Here is a 12346-nt window from a genome sequence, read left to right on the forward strand (position 1 = left end):
TTGAGAGAGAGAGAGAGAGAGGGGGGGTAGATAGAGATTGGAGAGAGTGATCAAGTCTCCCAAAATACTATTTTTGACCCTTATATAGAGTAGGCACCGTCATTATGTATAACCAATAGAATTAGACTTGAAAAACATGTCATTTAGAGCATTTACAATATTTCACGTAATACAGCAGGCGATGCATCGCCCGTTAGAGTTTGTGGAAAACCTAGCTTTCAGGCGATGTCTCCCCTCTTGGGTGGCGACGTATCGCCACCCTCTCTGACTTTGGACACTTCCAAAGGTCCCAAAGTTTCTCTAAATGGCACACAACTTTTTGGGAACCCTTAGATACTCGCATGTATCACTTTGGACCCATCTTCACATCTTCATTTTGTGAATTCTACTAAGTGTTTATAGCTTTCTTGTATTTTAACACTTATCACTTGTATTTAACTAATCATAACAATCCCCTACTTTGTTAAATACAAGTGACATTCTCTAGCTAAAATAGTTTTGGTACATAAAATAAAGTGCCTTTTGATTTGAACTTTACCTTAGTGAAAATACCACAAAATCTTATCGAAATCATTAGTTGCTTAAAGCTTGAACCAAGTATATATGATAACACTGGTGATACCTCACGTATCTCCACCACATCTTTTGTTTTCCCACTTTCTCGCTTAGCACTATAATGGTCAGGTGCTCATCTCTTCATGGACTTTTCGGGGAGAAACTTCAACTCCCATGAGAGGCAGAACCACCTCTCAGTCCACATAGGTGAAGTTCTTACAACATCTTCACTACCATTAAAGATGCTTGTTACACTCAACTGAACTTCATTGAAAGCCCTAGGCTTAATCCTAACTCAGTAGCAACCAACACTAACCATCTCAGATGGAACTCATCATTAATTTTATTGTTGAAAATATTTACTTATCAATGACTTGTTCTTACCCATTGAACTCTTTCCCCTCATTTGTACAAGTTGAGAGTTGAGTTTCCATCATTAATGAATCTATTGTTCTAGGAGTTTCAATCCCATCCCTTTTAAAGTAGAACTTACTAACCTTTTCACAAGTGGTTTTGTAAATGGATCCGCTAAGTTCTCACTTAACATGAGATCGATATAATTCCACCTTGAATCAATTTTCTCACATATTCATATCAGAGACTAATATGTCTAGACTTTCCATTATACACACACTATTATATGCTCTAGCAAGTGCGGATTGGCTATCCCAATGTATTGAAATTATTGATTCCATATCCGGGGTTAAAGGTAGATCCTTCATGAGATTCCTAAGCCACTCGACCTCTTTACCAGTTGTTGCTAAAGCTACAAACTACACTTCCATGGTTGAGTGTGATATTCATGTTTGCTTCTTGGAGTCCCATGAGATTGCACATCCTCCAAGAGTAAACACCCAACCGGTTGTGGCGAGATTATCTCCAACTCCTGATATCCAATTAGCATCGAAATATCCTTCAAGTATCTTTGGAAACTTTGTATAGTGAAGACTACACTCTTTGGTACCCTTAAGATAACCATGAATTCTCTCAATAGCTTTCCAATGCTTGATAGTTGGATTGCTAGTAAACCTACTAAGTTTACTAACCGCATATGCAATATCTGCTCTTGTGCAATGAGCGGCGTACATTAGGCTACCTATTGCACTTGCATATTCCAATTGTGCCACTGCCCCTCCTTCATTCTTTTCAAACTTCTTATTTGAATCAAATGGTGTATGTGTCTCTATGATTTCAGATGATTGAATTTGTCAAGCACTTTCTCATCATAGTGGGTTTGACTCAGCACAATACCCCACTATTCCTTCTAACTTTGATAACTAGAATGGTATCCACCTCTCCAAGGTCTTTCATTTTAAAGTTAGAAGATAGAAACCTCTTCATTTCCATTATTCATTTCATGTCATTACTCAAAATCAACATATCATCTACATATAGACACACAAGTATGACAAAGTCACCACAAGTCTTAGAGATTAAGCACTTGTCTGCATTGTTGTGTCTAAATTCATTAGAAACAATGAATTTGTCAAAATTCTCATGCCATTGTTTTGGATCTTGTTTCAAACCATATAATGATTTGACAAGTCTACACACTTTATGTTCATTTCCTTGAAGAACAAAACCTTCCGGTTGTTCCATATAGACCTCCTCCTCGAGATCCCCATTTTGGAATGTCGTTTTGACATCCATTTGGTGAACATAAAGGATGTATATAGATGATAAGGCAAACAACAACCTTATAGAAGTATCTCTTGCTACCAGTGCATATGTTTCAAAGTAATCTATTCCTTTTCTTTATTTGAATCCTTTGGCTACTAGCTTAGCCTTTAAGGTTTGTATGGTGCCATCGGTATGGTATTTCTTTCTAAATACCCATTTGCACCCAATTGGTTTGGACCCCTTTGGAAGGTCAACCGATTCCCAAGTGTCGTTTGACATAATTGAATCCATTTCATCATTAATTGCATCCTTCCAAAAAGTGGAGACCCTTGAGGACATTTCTTCCTTGAAGGTTTTGGGATCATCTTCTATTTGAAGTACTATTGGATGTTTCCAAGTTGCTTCCTCATTATCACATTCAACAAGGTATAGTTTCTTTATTGGAGAACACTTCTCACTTGATCCCAAATCATTGAGCCTTTGGCTCCTTCTAGGCAATTGAGGTTGCTCACCAACTATTCTAGGGGTCTCCACTTGAGGCTTTATAGTTTGAGTTGGTTCTAACTTGTTGTCATCGCATGACATGTTCTGAAAGAACTCAACCTCTCTAGATTCAGTTATTACATTAGACTCCAAGTTTAATAATCTATAAGCTTTGCTATTTTGGGCATAACCCACAAATGCTCATCTTATAGCTCTTGGACCCAACTTGGTCCTTTTTGGATCGATGCTCTTGCAATAAGCAAGACACCTCCACACTTTAAGATAACCAATATTTGGTTTCTTTCCTTTCCATAACTCATATGGAGATATATTATTTTTCTTCATGGGAATGCAATTCAAAATATGACAAGCGGATAGCAAGACTTCACCCCACAAACTAAAATTCAATTAAGAGTGTAATAACATAACATTAATCATCTCAATAAATGTTCTATTTTTTCTTTCTGCTATGCCATTTTGTTGTGGAGTAGAGGGGACTGTACATTCATGAATTATTCCATGTTCTTCACAAAACAAGTTGAATTCATTTGAGAAATATTCACCGCCCCTATCACTTCTAAGTATTTTAATTTTCCTTTCAAGTTTATTTTCAACTTCCGCTTTATACACTTTAAACACATTAAATGCTTTAACTTTATTTTTAAGAAAATATACATATGTGAACCTAGAGCAATCATCAATGAAAGTAATAAAATATCTAATTCCTCCTCTAGTTAACATTCCATTAAGTTCACATAAATCACTATGTATCAAATCTAACAACTTATAGTTTCTTTCAACACTAGGAAAAGGTTTCTTTACCATTTTAGATTTAACACATAATTCACATTTTTCATGCTCAACATTATAACAATCAATTAATCCACATTTGACAGCCATTGTAAATGTGCTAAATCCTATATGTGCAAGTCTAACATGCCACAAAATAATAGAATTTGAGTCAAGCATATAGCAAGAAGAAGAGATTTTATTGTTCACATTGTCAATAGAAGTACACAGTCTGAACATGCCATCACAAGCATTTCCCTTTCCCACAAACACATTGTCTTTAGATAAAATAAGCTTGTAATCTGTCACAACCTTGATTCTAGGTTTGCCAAGTAAATTGCCACTCACAAGGTTTCTACTCATTTTCGGTACATACAAAACATTAGTGAGTAGAACCTTCTTGCCAGATGTGAAGAACATGTCAATGGTTCCCTTTCCTTCAACCTTTGACCTTTTCTCATTGCCATTTGGATTTCATGCCCTTCCTTTGAAGATTCAAAGGTCTTGAATAAAGTTCTATCATAGGTAACATGAATGGTGGCACAAGTATCATAGCACCACCCATTAACATTTCCATGATTGGCATTAACCTCACTTAGTGTTGCCACTAGCTCCTCTTGGGCTGAGTTGACTCTTGCCTCGTTGTTATGGCTCCTCTTGAACCTACAATCTCTAGCAAAGTGGAAATTCTTGCCACACACAAAGCAAGGTCCCTTGGAACTTTTGAATTATCCCTCATTCTTCTTGGGCCCCAAGAGTTTTTGACCTTTGCCCTCGTTCTTGCCATTTCCTTTGCCCTTGTTAGGAGGATTTGCCACAACATTGGCCTTAGAAGTCTCTCCATTGGACTGCTCTTCATTCATATCTCCAGAGCGAGATTCCTCCTCAATTGTAAAGTGTTTGAGAATTTCCTCCAAAGAAATCTCTTCATTTCTATGGAGAATCTTTTTCCTATAGCCTCTCCATGAAGGAGGTAACTTGGGTATAATGGCACCTACAAGAAATTGTTCCTGCAATACAATTTTAAGAGTAGACATTTATTCACAATAATTTACAGCTCATGAATTTGAGGGAGAAGGGGTTTATCATCATAAAATTTAAATTCCATGTATTGAGTAATAAGGAATTTCTTAGTACCTTCCTCTTCCACTTTGTACATCTTTTCCAAGGCCTCCCAAATTTCCTTGGAGGTATTAGTGTTGGTGTAGAGATTGTATAGCCTATCCGAGAGGGCATTGATGATGTGACCCCTACAAATCAATTCATCTTCTTTGCACTTCTTCCTTTCTTTAACAACTTCTTGTGTATCATCTTCCTTGGGCTCTTCCAAGGCCTTTAGGTCTTTATCCAAGACATAGAAAACCTTCAAAGTAGCGAGCAAGAATCTAATCTTGTCTTACCAACGAATAAAATTAGTCCCATAAAATCTATATAATCTAACAAAGTCTTGAGTTATGAATTTCAATGTCGAAAGAGAGTTAGATTCTTCCATGATATACTATCTCAAATTATAGAGTATTAGAATTTTGGGGGAGAGTGAGATAACACCACCACAAGAAATAGAATCTACACAAAATTTGGATTGACAGAGACTTGAAAAAGAATGAGAAAGAATATGCAAACCCAAGTAAAACAATGGTGTTCTTCAACTTTGATGAAGCTTCAAAACCCTACGCACGATCACCACTTTGAGAAATTCCTTTGAGCAAACCCTTGAGCAAACAAAACACAAACCAAGGCTTATAAATGTTGCAAAACGTTGTTCTAATACTCTATTTCCCAGTCACCATTGATGCTTGAGGCCTTCTCTTTAGGAAATGTGGATTGAGATAAACAAGCCTTCAAATCTCAAAGTCAAGCACTTTCTTGGAGAGTTCTTGGAGAAAACTTAGAGATTCTTGAAGCTAGAGAGAGAGAGAGGGTAGAGAGAGATTGGAGAAAGTGATCAAGTCTCCCAAAATACTATTTTTGACCCTTATATAGAGTAGGCACCGTTATTATGTCTAACCAATAGAATTAGACTTGAAAAACATGTCATTTAGAGCATTTATGATATTTCACGTAATACAGCAGGTGACGCGTCACCTGCATGCAGGCGATGCATCACCTATTAGGGTTTATGAAAACCCTAGATTTCAGGTGCTGTCTTGCCTCTTGGGTGGTGACGTATCGCCACCCTCTTTGACTTTGGACACTTCCAAAGGTCCCAAAATTACTCTAAATGCCACCAAACTTTTTGGGAACCCTTAGATACTGTCATGTATCACCTTGGACCCAAATTGCATTTTATAAGTGCCTACAATTGAAGCTCAAATTCACATCTTCATTATGTGAATTCTACTAAGTGTTTATACCTTGCTTGTATTTAACTAATCATTCTCTAGCTTAAACAGTTTTGGTGCATAAAATAAAGTGCCTTTCAGTTTGAACTTTACCTTAGTGAAAGTACAACAAAGTGTTATCAAAATCATTAGTTGCATAAAGCTTGAACCAAGTATTCCATATGATAACACCGATGATACCTCACACAACTCCACCACAACTTTTGTTTTCCCACTTTCTCACATAGCACTATCATGGCCATGTGCTTATCTCTTCATGGACTTTCCAGGGAGAAACTCCAACTCCCATGAGAGGTGGCACCACCTCTAACTCCACATAGGAGAAGTTGTTACAACATCTTTGCTACCATTATAGATGCTTGTTACACTCAATTGAACTTCATTAAAATCCCTAGGCTTAACCCTAACTCAGTAGCAACCAACACTAACCATCTCGGATGGAACTCATCATAAATTTTAGTGTTGAAACTATTCACTTATCAATGACTTGTTCTTACCCATTGAACTCTTTCCCTTGATTTGTACAAGTGGAGAGTTGGGTTTCCATCATTAGTGAATCTATTGTTCTAGGAGTTTCAATCCCATCCCTTTTGAAGTCACTATAAGAAAAAATACTTTCAATAAGACTGAAATAGTATTATCAAATATATACCATAACAATTTTTGATGTGTTAAGGAAAGTGATGTTATAGTAGGTCGGAGCAGTTTGCATAACACTTTTCCATAGTTATAGACATGTGTTATGGTATAGCCTACGATAACACTTTTGTTGTGTTATTTTAATAGTTAGATAAGTATTTCATTATGCTATTTATAAATAGATTATATAACACTTTTTTGTACTTATAAAGTAGTGTTATGATACACTTTTTAATAACACACTTTCTGCATTATTGAAAATAATTTGCATAATATAATTTTATGCTTATAAACTAGTGTTATTGTAAAAGATACAATAACACATTTTTTGTATTATTCTAATATTTGGATAAGCTTGAATTATTATTATATAAACATGTACATTATAATAAATTCAAACCCGCTTCATTTAATATACTTAAGACACCCTTAACATTGTACAAATATATTTTTGAGCACCAATTATATGGTTCATAACACATATAACCAAATAATTGTGTCAAAATACATTCAAGATTATCTAAAAAACAACCCAAAAGTCTTAAGATATTCAACACTGCCTAATTAACATAAACAAAACATTCTCACAATAGTCAACAAAATAGTCTTAAACAGTTGCATATTCAAAAGTAAAGGTAGGAATTCATGATCTTCCAAATGTCAGCACACTAAAGCCTTCCAAATTAGATTTTCTTTTGCACTTCACTTGTTGAATTTGGGTAATAAAACATAAAAGAAAAACTAATGAGGTCATGAAATATCATATCATTCATCTAAAATAGTCAATAATATCATGACGCATAACCAAATTTACAATAATTAAGTTTGAATAATAAACAAATTATTATATACACACATTACTACAACTATCTATACTCAAGTGACCTTAGAACTTTAATTAAATGGTGTATAATATTAATTCAAGTGACCATGGACGCTGGCACCAACACTTCCAAAAAACATCAAAGCATAGTCTACTCTATCAGCACCACTAAACAAGCCAAATAGTGAAACAGTGCTACTGCTGCTGCTAGTTTTATTTCATTCTCTTAGAGCCATATAAATAAAGATTCTTTAGAAAACTAAACTAACGATTTATTTATATATAAATAAAACTCTAAGCGTAGAAGACTTACCATCCAAAGATTTGAAGCCTAAACTATTTGGGGACTAATGAGGAGAAGCCGAGAGGTGTGAGTGCGTGATTGTGTGTTTCAGGAAAATAACTTCAGTAAGCTGTCTATGGAGTGGCGAGAAGTAACATCAATTTCAGAATAGAGGGACGATAAGGCTTTGGGGTGCTGAAGAGGGAAAGTGAAAAATCATAAATAAGGTGTCACCAGAAATCTCAGCTTGTGAGATATATATTACAAATGATGCATAAATTGATGATCACTCTCTCTAAGATAACTAATAGAACTAGACAATCATATATATATATATGTATGTAGATTTAAGTAAACAATAGCATTTAAAGGGTTTAAAAGCACATAATTTTATCATTATTAGTACAATAATTATTATTTTAAACAATTTAAATGATGGATTTTCCCGCAGAAATAGAAGTCTAATATTTTATAGGGAATTCATTAATTGATCATGCAAAATATCTAAATACAAGTTGGCACCGAATATAGATCCTTCTATAAGCACATAAACAGAAAGGAGAGCTCAGGCATGCACTTTGAAGGAACAAATGATAGCAATAAAGTACCTGTGGAATATTGTTAAACCACGGAACATGATCAGAAAGAGTGGAGCCTGGAAACACATCACCTCCAATAGCAATGCCTTCAATGGTCCAACAATTCAAATTTTATTACATCCTCCATTTGCGAGCACAGATAACAATGTAGGGGAAGAAAAACTTTACAGAAAAGCAAGCACATATGTCTTCCTTCATAGATTCCATTTGTTACACGGGATATGGTATTGTACATCTCATTAGACATTCCACCCTATAATGGAAAAGAGAGTTATTTTCCAAGACAATGTATACAAAACTTGTCACTTGCACTACATGGATTTCAAAACTTTCTTAGAAGAGCATATCTATAGAGAAAATCACGTGTAAACTTTATGGAAAAATTTGAGATGCTTTTTCAAACAATTAGTTATCAATTTGAAAATCAAGCTTCAAACTTCCACCAATAAACAACAAAAACGAAACATCAATCGCAACTTCGATCACATTGACATCTGAAACAACAAAACATGAAAATTGAATCTTTAAGCACAAAGAGCCGATAATCAGCTAGTTTTATATCCACATACCCCAGAACTTCCTGGTTGAAAAAAAAGATATAATTTTAATATGTGACTTCTCAATGTATACTATATGAATAACACTATATTTCTAATATTTAGTTCTAAGACCACAATATCGTAAAAACATGGATGAGTATTTACCTTGGGATGTAGCAAGCCCATTCTTGAAGAAACACTAACAACTTCCACATGAAGCTTATCATTGGTAGAAGGTTCATCCACCGTAAATGAAAATTCTTCATCCCATCTTGGATCCCAGTTCTTCTTCACATGCTACATTATCATAAAACATGATGTCAGTCAAAATAACATGAAACTCAGTTCAAAACAATATTAGTACCACATTCGATTCAAGAAAACTTGTCACCATTGCATAAGCTTACATGTATATATTTATAGAGAACAACTTCACAGTAGATTTCAAATATATACTGAACGTAACAAACTATCATTTTGTCTCAGATAAGTTGCTCATGAAGTTGAGGTTAATACCATAATATCTGAATTGCAACATATAGCTAATTACAAGAAAACCACCCTAATATCTACATTATATATATATGTATATAATGACTTGAGTATTACAAGTAACAAACTACCTTTGTTTTTTTCTCCTCGCCTCTGAAAAGTAATCTGACATATTGATTGGTGTGGTACTTTCCTTCTACATCTTCAGCTTCGTGAACTATAATTACAAGTAAACCACCACCTACAGGTGTTCCTTCAGGAGCCTTTTGTACCGCATTTGAATCTTCAACATTATCAGGTATTTCATCTTCCTTGAAAGGTTTGTATGTCAACTCCAACACAATCTGCCCATGAAATTTCTCATTCTGAGCATCATCTTCGTTCATGTTTTTGAGTAGTTCTAGTGTGAGAACCTTAGACTCATCAGGTGTGAGGTCTTTCAAAGCAACGGTATTCAAACCCATCTTATCGTGCTTGCCAACCTTAAAATTAGAAAATATAAAGAGGTGAATTAGATACATAACATCAGTTAACACAACTAGTATTGCTAGCAAGTGTTATCTGAAAAGGCAAATTACATTTCTGGCCATACCGGCATTCACATATCCAAATAAAACAAACAAGAAAAATCTCATAAATAATTTACTTGTTCCCAGTCATAAGCCATTATCTCTGATGCTTGAGTTTGGGGGTCTTTGATAACCATGTTAAATTCTTCGTTCCATTCGGGATTCAAATTTTTATGTTTCACTGTTGTTTTCTTTGAAGGAAGCATGTCCTCAGTTAACTTAAGTTTAAAATAAGGATCTACTCCACCCATAAAACCTTTCTTTTTAAGTTTTAAGGCCCTCACCACTTTTACATTCAGAATTCCAATAGGTCTCCTCAAAGCTCTGCCAAAATTAAGCAACACCATCAAATTATTGAAATAGGCCTATGGTATGGAATTTTTATGATATAATCAGGGGGAACAAATCTTACTTTGTTGGATACATAATTTGTACTACTAGAGATTTGGGCCATAAATACATGTTTGCAACTTGATCTTTGACTATTTCCTGAGGCAGAAAATAATAATAAAAGAAATAGTATCAAGGAACAAAATGAAACATCTCTGAATAATAAAAAAAAAAGATAAGTAAAAACTGCAAGCAATATTCATTTAGTTACCATATTAGGATTAATATGTACTCTCAGAAAATTATGTTTGTCTATAAGATGGAAGCATGTATTTATGTGTTTATTCAACTAAGCCTCAATCAATGAAACTTAAATGAGTATTCTACCTGTACAAACCCATATAGGCCAGGAATGGACATAGCATCTGCACCAAGTACTTTTAATCCAAAGTCAACATGTGGCTTCCAAAAACATTAGAGACAATAATAAAAGAAGGAAATAAAGATTTTTTTTAAGACAATACCTGAAAGAGTGCCACATAATATAAATAAATAAACAAATAAATAAGAGTGCCATCAAATTATAGAACTCAAAACTGATTCTGTATATCCAACCTCTCCTCGAATGATTAGTTGCAGTGAGAAATAACTAGACTCATAATAGAAAGAGGCCATATGAATCACAATACTAATATGAAAATTTACCAAGAAGATTTTTATACTTCAAGAATTTAACAACTGAGCCCCAAAATTTAGTCTAATGTATCATCAGAGACATCACAATTCTTAAGACTCTACAAAGTAAAAGAAAATGCCCTTCTATCCAATGATCACCTATATACCATCAGTAAGATATGTAGATCCATACCTTCTCCATATGGGAAACAAGTATTTTTGCAAAACAAGGAAATTCTGGAACCAAAGGCTATAGGGTAATATGTGGATGAACAAATACTTGCAGATCAATAACTTAGAACACTGAGAAGAATCGGTAATTTAGTATTCTAAAATGTTGAATCCAGAGCGACATTTGCTTGATCATAGTAAATAGGATATATTTTTTTCACTTTACCAACTATCAAACAAATACCTGAACTGTGGCTCTCAAACCAAATGCTTTAACTGCAACCATAATGTTAGGATTTCCAGCCCATCTTCATGCTGGTTCCATTATCAACTCCTTTTCATCCGTTACATACACTTTCATTCCTGGTATAGGGAGACCAAGAATGAGCAGTGCCACAATCAGCAATATGAAATTAAAACAATGGGAAATGCAGAAAATACATAGTTATGTCTATCAAAAATCACCAGAAACAACAAGAAGATTTATAATAAACCTGCAGGGCTCAAAACAGGGGCTCCAAAGTTTATCACATTAGGCACCACTTGACTCTAGCTTAAGTGGTTAGGTGTGTGTTGTTTAAGAGGTCAGTAGTTCAAACCTCAGCAAGTAATTTAACAAATATTAGGTTTGGGTAACTATTTATTGTTTCTTGTGTGTGTAAGTATACCACATACAATAGAGCATAGAGTGGAGAAAAATTCACAAAAAAGCAAAATCTTTAAAATCCGGAAGAAAATAATGCTCAAGAAGAAATACTTTCCCAAGGAAGCATCATTACTCAGATAAGGAGGAAATCTTATATTTTTAATAACTTTTAGTTTGAAACCACAAGTGTTAACTCCGTCTATTAATATGTTCTTATTAAAACTTCAATAAATAAATGCACATAAACAAGAGACTATGGAGGTCACCATGTATCTATTCACACCTAAGCTTATGAACTTGACTAGTCATAAACTTCCTTTCAATATGGTATGATTTCTTTCACCATAATTTGATTGGTGAAAGAAAACTTGTCACCATTGCATAAGATTATATATATTATGTATATTTGTAGATAACAACTTCACAATAGATTTCAAATATATACTGAACGTGGCAAACTATCATTTGGTCTCAGATAAGTTACTCCTGAAGTTGAGGTTAATACCATAATATTTGAATTGCAACATATAGCTAATTACAAGAAAACAACCATAATATCTACATTATATATATGTATATAATGACCTGAGTATTACAAGTAACAAACTACCTTTGTTTTTTTCTCCTCGCCTATGAAAAGCAATCTGACATATGGATTGGTATGGTACTTTCCTTCTACATCTTCAGCTTCGTGAACTATATTTACAAGGAGTGGACTTTCCATCACCAAAATTCATATCTGCCACTTGCAGTATCTTAAACTCACCATTGGACCCAAATCTAATCTTCTT

General features: G+C 34.4%; 1 pseudogene; it reads right to left on the bottom strand.

Annotated features, from left to right (window-relative positions):
* Positions 1-688: 688 nt before the first annotated feature.
* LOC133814660 (synaptotagmin-2-like) lies at positions 689-11270 on the bottom strand (annotated as a pseudogene).
* Positions 11271-12346: the final 1076 nt, after the last annotated feature.

Source organism: Humulus lupulus, chromosome 2 (genome assembly GCF_963169125.1).
Source record: "Humulus lupulus chromosome 2, drHumLupu1.1, whole genome shotgun sequence".
NCBI lineage: Eukaryota > Viridiplantae > Streptophyta > Magnoliopsida > Rosales > Cannabaceae > Humulus > Humulus lupulus.